The sequence below is a fragment of the Monodelphis domestica genome, chromosome 3, assembly GCF_027887165.1.
Source record: "Monodelphis domestica isolate mMonDom1 chromosome 3, mMonDom1.pri, whole genome shotgun sequence".
NCBI classification, from domain to species: domain Eukaryota; kingdom Metazoa; phylum Chordata; class Mammalia; order Didelphimorphia; family Didelphidae; genus Monodelphis; species Monodelphis domestica.
This window is the reverse complement of record NC_077229.1, coordinates 180,122,069-180,135,579: the sequence shown is the minus strand read 5'-3', so window position 1 is coordinate 180,135,579 and position 13,511 is coordinate 180,122,069. Positions and strand designations below refer to the sequence as shown.

The following is a 13,511-nucleotide window of genomic DNA, read 5'->3' as shown; positions in this document are numbered from 1 at the left end:
AAAAGATGTCTACTTGGGGTTAGCATATAAATTCCAGATCTCGGTGAGGACATGGCGTTCCCAGGACTCTTGAGGAGTTGATCAACAATTGGTGTTAGTGGTGGTGAAGGAAGATGGGTTCCTTCTCCACTGTAATTTCTCCCCTCAATGATGATTGTATGATCTTGTCTGGAAGCAGATGATTGGTGTGGAAGGCACAGCTATCCCCAGGACTTCTTGGTTTGAAGTTATTTGGCTATTTCTACTGAATTAAAATGGAAGATGTTGGCCAAGGTAGTGGTAATGATTTGACTTACCTGGCACATGCTCTTTTTTTTATCTATTTATAGAAGTGAAGGGCTTTACGATAGTGATCCCAGGAGCTGTTCCACTTCACCTAAGCTGACTTGCCACAAGTGGCGTGCAATTGGCACTTGGTGTAGATTGCTAGCCTCTTCTCCAGAGCAGTTGCTTTCAAGGATGACAACTATGGGGGCTGGTTGGAAGCAGAAATAATGGTCTGGGGCCCCTGCTATTCCCAAATCTCATTGCTTTGGGATCCTAAGCTATCATCATCAAGGCATAAGGGTAGGTGTTAGTAGAGCTCGTGATAAGTTTAATTTGACTAGCACAAGCTAAATCTTGTGTCTCTTTTAGACTGGGACAATCAAGTGGAGCCCTCCTTTATCTCTATACCATAAGAAGAGCAAAACAAACCATCAATACCAATCCTCTGCAACCTGTTAAAATGTTGTTGTATTAATAGCTCTAGACATTAATGTGGGCAAATAGCAAATATGCCTGAAATGGACAGCAGAGATGAATGTTTTATTTATACCTCTGTACTATGTTATAAGAAAATTGGAAGCTGATTTCATCATTAGATTTCATATTGCTTTTTACCAATCCTCAGTTCCATGTCACACTACACTACATAGCAGACCAATATAGGGCCACTGTAAGAAATAACTTGAATTTTAAATACATATCAGATGAAAGGACAGAGCCAAGATGGTGGCTAAGTAGTAATAAAACCTGAAGATTCTCTGTCAATCCTTCCAAATCAATCTTTAAAAATCACCTCAAAACAACAGGAGTCAAAAAACAACAGCAAGATGGAATGAGGAGGCTCTCCCACCAAATACAACTTGAAAGGTAGGCAGAGAGAATAGATTTTTTTAAATGGGATAAGGGGCAAATAGAATCAAAATTGCAAAAAGAGGAGTGATGGCTGACCACCCCTCCACCTACTGCACCAGGGTCCACATCTGGGCATAAGCCAACTTCAGGATCCCGGAACCCTGCATACACCAACAACAGAGCACACCATATACCCAATTCATCCCTTGAAGTTCCAGGTCATGGAACCACCCTGCAATGAGGCCTGAAAGTCCATAGCACTTGGCACTTTCAAACCTGTGTTGGGGTGAAGACCTAGTCCCAGGGCAAAATAGCTCACAGTGCTGAATCTTACAAGCCATCAGTAGAGAAGACGGAATCATCAGCTTTCAAAATTTCAAGTACACAAGAAAAAAAAAAGGTGGAAAATAAGAAAACAGCAAAAGAAACACCTAACCCTAGAAAAATTTCTATGGTGACAGAGAGTGAAGCACAGACTCAATAGGGAACAGGGAGATCCAAGCAACTACAAGCAAAACTTCAAAGAAAAATGGAATTGGTCTCAAGCACTGGTAGAACTCAAAAAGGAATTGAAAAATCAAATAAAACAAGTGGAGGAAAAATAGAAAAAAAATGAAAGTAATGCCAAAAGAAAGCAACAGCTTAAAGAGCAAAACTGGAAAAAGAGAGCCAAAAGTCCAATGAAGAAAAGAGTTGCATGAAAATTAGAATGGACTAAATGTAAAAGGAGAACCAAAAAGGTCATGGAAAAAATTAATTCTTTAAAAATTAGAATTGGAGAAATTGCAGCTAATGATTTCATGAGACATCAAGAAACAACAGATTAGTTGATGTAAAGCTGAAATCTGAAAACAATAAAGCTGAAGTTACCACAAATTCCAGAAATTATCTCTCAAATTATGACCAAAGTAATACTTTTATTTTTCAAACAACACATAAAAACAGAGAACTTTTAAAAAAAGATGACATTTGCTATATCCATCATGAATGAACACATTCTCCTACAATATTTGAGACAGTATTAAAAATACTTCAGGCCTGCACATAACAGTGTATATGGCAGTTGCTGCAACAGTAAAAGAAAGATGGTATCAAAGAACACTTCTATGAATAAGCATCAAATATCACCATGGCAGAAAAGATTCATACAATCCTCTTGTTTTTTGCTCAAATTGATGTTTATACTAAACATATATCAAGACATATTTCATGCACTGCATTCATAAAAATTATCTACTTAACCTATAAAGATGTTGGCATATAAGTATCAATTATCTTCATTAAGGACCAAGTATAGACTTGGTATCTTTTTTGTCCACTGTCCTCGGTTAGTTTGGCCTTTGATAAACTAGATTCATCTCCTTGCTTCAACAAGACAGTAAAATGATAGTTTTATAAACTTGCTTTTTGGCTACAAAGTCAACTAAACTAAGAAATAAGAGAGATATGTAGTTATTAAAATCTATTAATTTAAAGCTTACTTATAAGTAATCTTAATCTTACTGTACCTAAATTAGCTACTCCTAATAGTGTCATCAATCAAGTAATTTGATGGGCATTGAATGTTACCTAATGATTACAGTAATTGCTATGATTTTGTTATACTTGATTTTAGACAGTAGCAAAGACAGCAAAATAAAGTTAGTAAATTATACTCATATTCTTCTACTAAGCAAAGATTTAGTTTCTGTGTCTACTGGTCTCAATGTTGAAAGAGACAATCAGAAGTTTCTAAAAGGTAGAGTGGTAGCATTTAAAAAATAAAATTTTATTGATATTTTTTGTTTTTAAAACAAGTTGTTTCCTTCTGTATCCTTCCTTCTTTGCTCTCCCAGATATCCATCCCCTATAACAAAGGGCAAAAATTAAAATTAAATAATGTCTATATTTTTACTCAAGAATTCACCTCCAGGAACTATATGAACATAACTACAAAACACTCGCCACACAACTAAAACTAGACTTGAGCAATTGGAAAAACATTAACTGCTCATGGGTAGGACAAGCCAATATAATAAAAACGACCAACCTACCCAAACTTATTTATCTATTTAGTGCCATACCCATGGAACTCCCAAAAAATTTCTTTACTGATTTGGAAAAAACCATAACAAAGTTCATTTGGAATAACAAAAGATCAAGGATATCCAGGGAAATAATGAAAAAAAACACATATGATGGGGGCCTTGCAGTCCCAGACCTCAAACTATATTACAAAGCAGCAGTCATCAAAACAATTTGGTACTGGCTAAGAGACAGAAAGGAGGATCAGTGGAATAGACTGGGGGCAAGTGACCTCAGCCAGATAGTATACGATAAACCTAAAGATCCCAGGTCTTGGGACAAAAATCCACTACTTGATAAGAACTGCTGGGAAAATTGGAAGACAGTGTGGGAGAGATTAGGATTAGATCAACACCTCACACCCTACACCAAGATAAATTCAAAATGGGTGAAAGACTTAAACATAAAGAAGGAAACCATAAGTAAATTGGGTAAACACAGAATAGTATACATGTCAGACCTTTGGGAGGGGAAAGACTTTAAAACCAAGCAAGACACAGAAAGAATCACAAAATGTAAAATAAATAATTTCAACTACATCAAATTAAAAGGCTTTTGTACAAACAAAACCAATGTAACTAAAATCAGAAGGGAAACAACAAATTGGGAAAAAATCTTCATAAAAACCTCTGACAAAGGTTTAATTACTCAAATTTATAAAGAGCTAAATCAATTGTACAAAAAAATCAAGCCATTCCCCAATTGATAAATGGGCAAGGGACATGAACAGGCAGTTCTCAGCCAAAGAAATCAAAACTATTAATAAGCACATGAAGAAGTGCTCCACATCTCTTATAATCAGAGAAATGCAAATCAAAACAGCTCTGAGGTATCACCTCACACCTAGCAGATTGGCTAACATGACAGCTATGGAAAGTAATGAATGCTGGAGGGGATGTGGCAAAGGAGGGACATTAATTCATTGCTGGTGGAGTTGTGAACTGATCCAGCCATTCTGGAGGGCAATTTGGAACTATGCCCAAAGGGCGATAAAAGAATGTCTACCCTTTGATCCAGCCATTACACTGCTGGGTCTGTACCCCAAAGAGATAATGGACACAAAGACTTGTACAAAAATATTCATAGCTGCGCTCTTTGTGGTGGCCCAAAACTGGAAAACGAGGGGATGCCCATCAATTGGGGAATGGCTGAACAAATTGTGGTATATGTTGGTGATGGAATACTATTGTGCTCAAAGGAATAATAAAGTGGAGGAGTTCCATGGAGACTGGAACAACCTCCAGGAAGTGATGCAGAGCGAGAGGAGCAGAACCGGGAGAACATTGTACACAGAGACTGATAATACACTGTGGTATAATGGAACGTAATGGACTTCTCTATTAGTGGCGGTGTAATGTCCCTGAACAATCTGCAGGGATCTAGGAGAAAAAACACTATCCATAAGCAGAGGACAAACTGAGGGAGTAGAAACACCGAGGAAAAGCAACTGCCTGACTACAATGGCTGAGGGGACATGACAGAGGAGAGACTCTAAACGAACACTCTAATGCAAATACTAACAACATGGCAATGGGTTCGAATCAAGAACACATGTGATACCCAGTAGAATCACGCGTCGGCTACGGGGGGTGGGAGGGAGGAAAAGAAAATGATCTTTGTCTTTAATGAATAATGCATGGAAATGATCAAATAAAATACTATAAAATTAAAAAAAAAGAATTCACCTCTTCAGTGCAAAAATTCTTACCACTGAATAACTGATTGCACATTTGAACAGTGAACATGACATACTCCTGCCCTATAGCACAGGCACAAACTATGTCCTATACTCGGAACAGGGGCCATCATCAGGGGCCATTCTGTCAATAAAATTTCCCCTGCCATTCCAGTTCTACCAATCCTGACACCATACACACACACACACACACACACACACACACACACACACACACACACACACACACACACACACAACTGTTATTTCTACCTCTCTTCAAATAACATTATATTATATGCATCAATATACATGTTCCTGTTGTACTACCTCTCAATCCCCAACCGAATGTAAGCTCTTTGATGGCAAAGGCTGCTTTAATTTATCTTTTAATCCACATCACTTTGGATTCTGTTTTGCATAGATGAGGTGGTAAATAGTCTTTTTTGTACTGAATTAAAATGGAAAATCTCTAGTTTTTAAAATGTTAACTTTTAAGAATGTTTTCAGTTCTAAAATGTTGATAAAAAGTTATCAGTTGTATATAATTCTATTTTTATCAACTGTATTAAATTGTTTTAACCTAGTGAAAAAATAAACAGAAGTCATATATAGATTTTTTAGACTAGTTTATTCCCTATGTCTCAAAGGTAGCATGCTATAATAGCAAATAGCATCATACTTAAGAGGCAGAGGAAATAAGTTTGAATCCCATCTCTTTTATTATCTTTTACTACCTCTGTGTTTCAGAATCTTCTTATGTAAAATAAAGAACTTGGACTGGATTATCTTTAAAATTCCTTCCAACTTTAAATCTATGATAATAAGGCCCAAACAAGGTAACATATTCAGTCATCATCATGCAATTTCCCATTGCCAGAAGACATTGTGGAGTTCAGAGATGGAGGGATTGGCAAGGTTCTACTGTTTGACATGCCAGAGAAAATGTTCCCTCCATAGCTTTCTCATCAATGTGGGAACAACTAACGAGGGAAATGATTGATTGCAGCTCTATGGGGCATTTACAGGTGCCAGGAAGTAGTAAAAACATATTTGGAGATAGAGATAGATGGTGAAGGCTGGCTTTAGTAGAAAGAGAGCAATGATGATATAATAGATAGGTAAGAATCAGCAGAAAGATTTTGGAAGGAGTAGAGTGCATTACTAGATTTGTGGAAAATAGGTGCAGAATTGAAGCAAGAAAAGCTAAAAGACATGTATAGGATCTTGCTCTTAGATTTTAACCCTCAGTGGGGATGTGTGTAGGGAAGGATATAGGATAGAGGGGGAACTAGCATAGTACCAGGCTGAATCATACAAAAAGTACCTATCAAGACTCCATAAACAAGGCATATGTCAATAAAAGTGAATACAGTGTTGATGCTGCTAATTATATAATAGCAAGTCTAGAATAGTTCTTATTACTCTTTTTAGAGAAAACCCACTGAGAAATTTAAAACCACTATTATTGCCTTATTATACACCACTATTGGAAAATATGAAAGACAATGACTATAACTATCTGGAATCTGGATTTCTTGGCAACTCTTAACAATGAGCTACATTGTTTTCAATGTTCAATTTCAAATCCAAGGCTGTGGATTCAAATCCTGACTTTCCTTACTTCCTGTGTGCCATGGGATAAGTTCTTTTATAATTGTGACCTTCAATTTCTCTTCTGTAAAATGAGGGAATCCTAAAGTGCTTTGCAATATGATCCTAAGAAAATTATACAAAAAACTTAGGAAAATATCATTTGACCTTAAACCTAAAGCAAAATGGGTGCATAAAAAGTATAATTGAAGTCAAATGTTCCTCAAGGACATAGACTGGGTTTTAGAATCACAGAATTTTAAAGTTTAGAGGGAACTCAAAGATAATTAGGTACCAGTTTTCAATTTTACAGACATGAAAACTGAAGTCTAGAAGTTGTAAGAATGTTCATTTTGGAATCCCACAAAATGTCTTGAATAAATCAGGCTCCTGAGAGATATTCATTGGACAATATATGATGGAATACTCCATTTAACACTACCAGAAAACCAGAGACAAATCAAGAAACATTACTGTACATTCTCCCAAGTAGGACCAACCAATGTGATTTTCAAGCCTTAAACATACTCCCTCCTCAACCTCACGTATTCGGAGGCTCAGAAGCATTTTCCTGATCTCCCTAAGCTGATAATGCCTCCTCATATTAAAATTATCTTGTATACCTTGTGAAAAAAATATTTCATTTTAGTTTTTATATGCTTATAACCTAGCACAATTCTTGGAACAATGCAGGTACTTAAATAAATGCCTGTAAATTAAATCAAGTCTGATGTTATAATTTTTTAATTTAAAATCACAGTTAACTTGAAGTACATTAACAACCCCAGATCATTCTGAAATTCACTATACTTCCACTATTCTGTATTTACGATGTGTGTGTATGTGTGTGTATGTATGTGTTGTTATTGGTGCTCAGGGAGGAGTAGTATCTCTGGTATGGAGGGCTTGTCGTGCCCTCCTAGGGCAGCTCTCCAGCCTCTGACCCTCACCTGACACCCAGTTCTTACTTGTGGCTCCCAGTAGCTGCTGGCATGCGGCAGAGGCCACACCCCGGGCAACGGCTTCGACAGGCTGGCCAAACCTTGTGAGGGTAGCCATTGGGTCATTGACCCCTGGTGAACCAGGGCTTTGTTCACCCAGCATGTGAAGACTGCTTCAGCTAAACAGATGGAATAAACCAATAAGAAGGTTTCTTTAAGATTTTACTGTTATAAAAAATCAAAGATTTTGATTCTGTTGCAGAAAGATGCCGAAAACCTACACTTCATCAAGAAGATCAAGAATGGACTTTGGATATGATTGATTGGACTGAACTTTTGATTGAACATTTATTGTAATTGTACACATTTATGCCAAAAGGGACTGCCCCTAATTTGGCTTTCTGTCAATGCGCCTAGCAAAACATTGGTTTTTCTTTCTTTTCTTTTCTATTTCCTCTCTCATTATTCTAATTTCTCTTAGAAAATTGAATATTGTGTATATCTATAGTTAGAAGTGCATTTAGAACTACAAAATGATTATGTTAAATGATCAATGGGGAGACTAGTCTCCCAATGATCATCAGGGAGGATTGTAAACCTTAAAATTTCTTAGACTTATGAATGTTGGAAATTTCACCATTGGGAAATTTCATACTTGGAAAAAATTTCCTACTGATAGTAAGAACTCTATTGGAATGTGAAACCCCTTGGCATGGGAGGTTCCTTCTCCTCTCTACTTAAGACTACTTTAGGACAGAAACCTTTTGCTAAACAATGGAAAGGGTTTTGACCTATGTTTAAGCATAGAACAGGAAGTTCTTTGAGTCATGATTGATTTTAGAATTGATACAATAGAGATACTTGGAATGACAGAACCAGGTCTTGGAACTTACAATCTCCACCCTACTCAGTCTAACAGGATTTAGGAAGGGCTGCAGCATAGATCAAGATTTAATTATTTGAGAATATGACCTACAACAGACATGTGCAAAGGAAACAGACCTCTGGGCGGTCCTGGGTTAAGCTAGAGCCACCATTGGCACAGGGGAGACATCGACAGTAATTGGTTGATGTGAGAACTGAGGGGAGGGGACTTACATGGTTTCCTTAAAGATAGCAGGGTCTGAGGAGAGAAGGGGGAGAGTTTTTTGCTCTGAGAGGTCTTGCTCTGAGGGGGTTTTTCTCTGAAGGAGTCTGAGAGGAGAGAGGTCCTGGAGGGAGAGCTCCTGGAGAGGTCTTGAAGGAGGGTGTGGAAGGAGAACTCAGGAGGAGTCAGGAGGAGAATTCTCTGGAACATTTCTTGAAAGGAGGCTCTCTTGAAGGTGGAGCCTGAGGTTGGCATGAGAAGCCTTACTTAGAGAGATCTTGGGTGAGTGATAAAACCAACTGACTGATTTATTCATTCTTATTCCTTTCTTACTTTCTCTCTTTTTCTATTGATTAATCAGTGTAGTATAAATTAAATTTCTCTATAAAACCCGGTTGGCTTGGGCATATTCATAAATTGGGAATATATTCCCTGGCGACCATCTTATATTTATATAAAACCAAGACACAGTAGAAAACATATTTCAGCGGTCATAATTGTTATATATTTCCCTTGCTCCCAAAACATTTTAATTATCACACTTGTCAGTCAGCAAATCTGCAATCACTTTCAACTTTGGGTCATCTGCAAAATCTCTCAACTTAGGGTCACCTACAAAATTTAAAACTTTATCCAATGGCTATAGCTATCAAGTCTTTATCCCAAGTCATTGAAATGATGCTAAACAAAAATGCCAAATTTTATATACAGTGCTTAAGTAAAGAGAGTCTTCTAAACTACTAAACTGATATCAAAACCATTAACAACTCTTTAGGTCTAGCACCAACCAGTTCCAAGTCCACCTGAGGTGTCATCTATTCCTCACCTCTCTTAACTTTCCTATATTTGGAAAATGTTACCAAAGACTTTCATAAAATCTAAGTAACCTAGATTTAGATCAGCAGTCCCAGTATCTACAGTTTAAAAATTCTCCAAAAAGGAAATATGTTCATCTGGTATGATCTGTTGATGAAAACATGCTAGCCTATGACCTCTGCTACTTTTCTAGATGCCCATTAAAAATCTCTCTAGTAATACATTCTTGATTTTTTCCCAAAATTGAAGTCAAATTAACTGACACCATTTCTATATTTATTCCCTTTAAAAACAAAATAAAACAAACTATGAAAACACGTTCTCTTCTCCAAACCAGTACCTGTACCTTTTCTTTTTTTTCCTTACATTAAAGACTTTCTAAAGATCATTGGCAGTGCTTCAAAAATCATTCCATCAGCAATCTACATAAAACATACATATATATGTATGTATAAAACTGATTGAAGACCACACATGTATATGTATATACATATATAAATACATATATGTGTCTGTGTGTATGACATATGCAATACAATAAACGCACATATACATATATATAAAACTATATATACATATTTTTTCCTTCTAAAGTAATCTCATTTTAGTGGTATGATGTACATTTATTTAAGAAAGGCTTATATTTGCCCCAAAAACGTTTAAAATATTGATTTATAAGGAAGTCCAAGCATTTCTCTTTTACGTGAGAAAAGCAAATTGTATACAAGCTAAGACAGATCCTCAAAACACTGCTCTGTGACTGCTTGACCCCCAATAACCCATAAATAAAATAAAGCAGGCTCTTTATTTAGCTCACTACCTTAAAGAAAAGATCAGAGACTGGCTAATCTAGGAAAAGAATTCAAGAACGTGGATGGACCAAGTCAAATTCCTTTTCTCCTGGCCCACACTATCTCAAACTTCAGATGCAGAGAATGCACTCAGAGACCATTTGGGGTATGAAAGTCAGTACAAGTTATAGCCATGCTAAAGGGAAACTGAAAGCAGAGGTGGAAATATTTCTAGAAAGGAAAAGTAGCTGTGGCATTTAAAAGGTCAAGATAATGACTGGGAGTGTATGACAAAGATTAGGAATTTTAAGAAAAGGAAGATGTTTTAATTACAGAGAATAAACATTTAATTAAGATGCAAGTCAATGCAGCAAGTATATAGCAAGCTCCTATTACTGCCAGGCACCATACTAAACACTAACATTCAACTAGCCTCTGATTCAGTAACACCAGGATTCCAGACTATCTTTGCCACATCCCAACTTTGTATGAACTCAGACAATTCACTTGTAAGTGTCTCTCAAACAACTCTTAGATTCAGATCCCCAGAGTTCTCAAATTCCATACATTTCTGAGAAAGTGTTGATCTGAATTGGTAGTTTTCTCCCAAATAATTCCCTACACAATTGAAATTGAACATAGGGTGTTTTTTGTTTGTTTGTTTTGTGTTGTTTTTTAGTCTGTTTATTGCTTTTGTTCCTTAAATGCATGGGACTAAATGTTAGGAGACATTTATTCTAGGGTATGCTACCTCTCTCCAGGACTGAGCAAATCACATTAATTCTCTGCTCCTCCAATTTCCTGTGTAAACTAAAAGGATTGGCCTGAATCTCTAATTGTTCTTCCTCATTTAAGACTAATTCATTTGGAATTACAGAATCAGGGAAATGTGAGCAAAGAAAGATAGTCCATTCAAATGGTTACAGGTAGATAAAAGGTAGCTGATTGATACTGAGGGTAGGGATATGTCAAGAAGGGGATAAACCTAGTTCCCCATCAGTTTGTAGTCAGGGGAAAAAACACAAAATAGAGATGATTGTATCCCTCTGGAATGTGTTTTACATAGGCAAAATCTTCCTTTCATTCTAAATCTTTACCTTCATCATTTATTCATCTACTAGATATTGCAGAAACCTAGCAGCTCCCTTCACTTTTGCTGCCTCCCTTCACTAATTCCCTACCCTTCAGTTGAGGAGAGGGAGTTGGAACACTCCTTGCTCCCCACTCTCTCCAGATTATCCCTTCCCCCTCCATGATTCTGTAACCTCTCCTTCTCTGAGAACAACCTTCTCAATTTTCCTATTTATCCTATATAAATCTTTCTCTGAATATGTTTGTCGTTTCCCTCCTTTGAATTGAAAGCTTCATGAGGGCAATGGGTGTCTTTGTTCTCATTTTGCAGCACTGCCACACTGTGGTTTGGACAGTGTCTGACCCATAGTAGGCACTTAATAAATGATAATTTGTTGATTGTCTGTCTCTGAATCATTCAAGGAGTGATTTGAGGAAAGAGGAAAGAATGCCATGAGACCACCTGGGCAGGGACAGGGTGGATCTCCTAGCCTTGACATATATTCCCCCATCTTGCCTTGGACAATTATGTGGGCACACTGGAAAATGATACCCTAAATACACCGCTGACCTTGCTCCGTTTTTCTTGGTTGATACCTCTGTCGCCATCTCTCTGACTGTTTCTGTCTCTCTCTTTGAAGGAGTACGAAGGAAAGAACAGTTATAGCCAAAAAAATCACAGAAAAGAGAGGGCCAAGGAAAATAAAACTCCCTCATGATGTGACTGACAGCTTTAGTGGGCCAATCCCCAGCCACAGCATTCCAGGAAAAGAAGGCGGGGTTCAGTTCCCAATTGACTGTACCAACCCAGTCTGGCCCAGTGAGACACGCTGGCGAGGAGGGAGGGAGAAGAGAATAAGGGGAGGGAGGACGCGTTCCCTAGCAACCGGGAGGTCTTCCAATTCTCCCTAAGTGGCAACGCCCCCTCCGCCCCAACCCCTCAGTCCACTCCCAACTTCCTCCCTTTCTCATAGTCCTCAAACGCTCCCCACCTTCCTTCCCGCGCCTCCTACGAAACTAGGGCTCCTGTTTTCAGACCTAGATCGCGGGGGTCGTCCAGGTCAGGGCCTCCCCAGTCGCGCTAGCCCCGGACACTCACACACCACAGCTCGCACCTAGGCAAGGACAGGCAAAGTTGGGAAATCCAGCAGTTGGCAGACGTAGCCCTCCGCACTGTCACTCTGGCCACAGGGGGCGGAACAAACCGTGGGCCCAGCTGCCTGGTTGGCCACTAATGGTATGGGGGTGGGTGGGATAAACCGTCAGCCTGCTTCCTGATTGGTCATGTTATCATTTGGCGTCTTTCAATCTTATAAGGGAATGTAAATTGCCTCCTCTTACATTCAGAAGTTAGAGATGGAAAGGAGCTTAAATGTCCTTCTAGCCCAAAGGCGTTTAAACTTTTTTATGCCGTGGTCCTCCTTGGTGAGGCCTATGAACGTTTTCTATGAATAATGTTTTTAAGTGCACAAAATGCATAGGATTACAAATACACATACATATGCACACACACATATATAAAGACATAAATTAGTGTTATAATTTACATATGAGGATCAGACTAGAAATCAGGGTTTTTAACCTGAGTCTCTGAATCACTGAAACTTTAAAAATAATTCAAAATTTTGCATGTATGTTATATAATTTATATATAAATATATAAATTTTTTAAAGTTCAAAGACACCATGTTAAGATCCCTGATTTCTAGTCCAATCTCGCATTATTTTGCAAGTCAGTAAACTGGGACCTCTAGAGAGCAAAAGAGTAGTGTTTGGAGTGGGTTCTCAGGGGTATTCACAGTGTGCATATGGCCCCTTCCCAAACCCCCAGAACCTACTCCAAACAGTAGGAAAAAGGCAAATAAGTAGTAAATTGCAGAGCTGAGATTCCAACTCTCAGGGAAATTCTCTCCTCATATATGTCCCTTTTTTTCAGGATGGCAATCTTGGTGGGGAGAGAGAGGGGGAGGGGGAGAGAGAGAGGGGAGAGAGAGAGTAAATTCAAATTACTATCATGTTTGACTTTGGTCATTCAACCCCTCTTGAATCCCATTTTCCTTATTTGTAAAATGAAGAGATTGGCCAAGATGATTTTTGAGGTGTATTACAGAGGAGTACAGGGGCTAGACTTAGAAAAAAACTTTAAAAATCATCTAGAGAGGCAGTCCAACACAGTGCTTATGGGTTACATAGTGCTGGGAATACCTAGTTTCAGATCCGGCCTCAGACTTCTAACTTGCTGTGTGCCTCCAGCAAGACATTGTAAAATGAAATAATCCCTGTAGTGTCTACCTAACAGAACTGTTATGAGGATCAAATGACATAATGTTATGTAAAGCATTTTGCATAACTTA

At 38.0% G+C, this 13,511-nt stretch overlaps 1 protein-coding gene across 8 annotated transcripts in view; it reads right to left on the bottom strand.

Annotated features, from left to right (window-relative positions):
- The window catches only part of TRIQK (triple QxxK/R motif containing), a 172,003-nt gene extending 159,587 nt beyond the window's left edge, over positions 1-12,416 (bottom strand). For 2 of the 8 annotated variants that reach the window (XM_007488103.3, XM_056823326.1), the window contains exon 1: positions 11,729-12,031. The gene's annotated coding sequence lies outside the window, so the exon portion shown is untranslated. Of the gene's footprint in view, positions 1-11,728; positions 12,032-12,149 lie in introns of those variants that run through there. The other 6 variants (XM_007488104.3, XM_056823325.1, XM_007488102.3 and 3 more) reach the window with 6 other exon arrangements.
- Between the last annotated feature and the right edge of the window lie 1,095 nt (positions 12,417-13,511).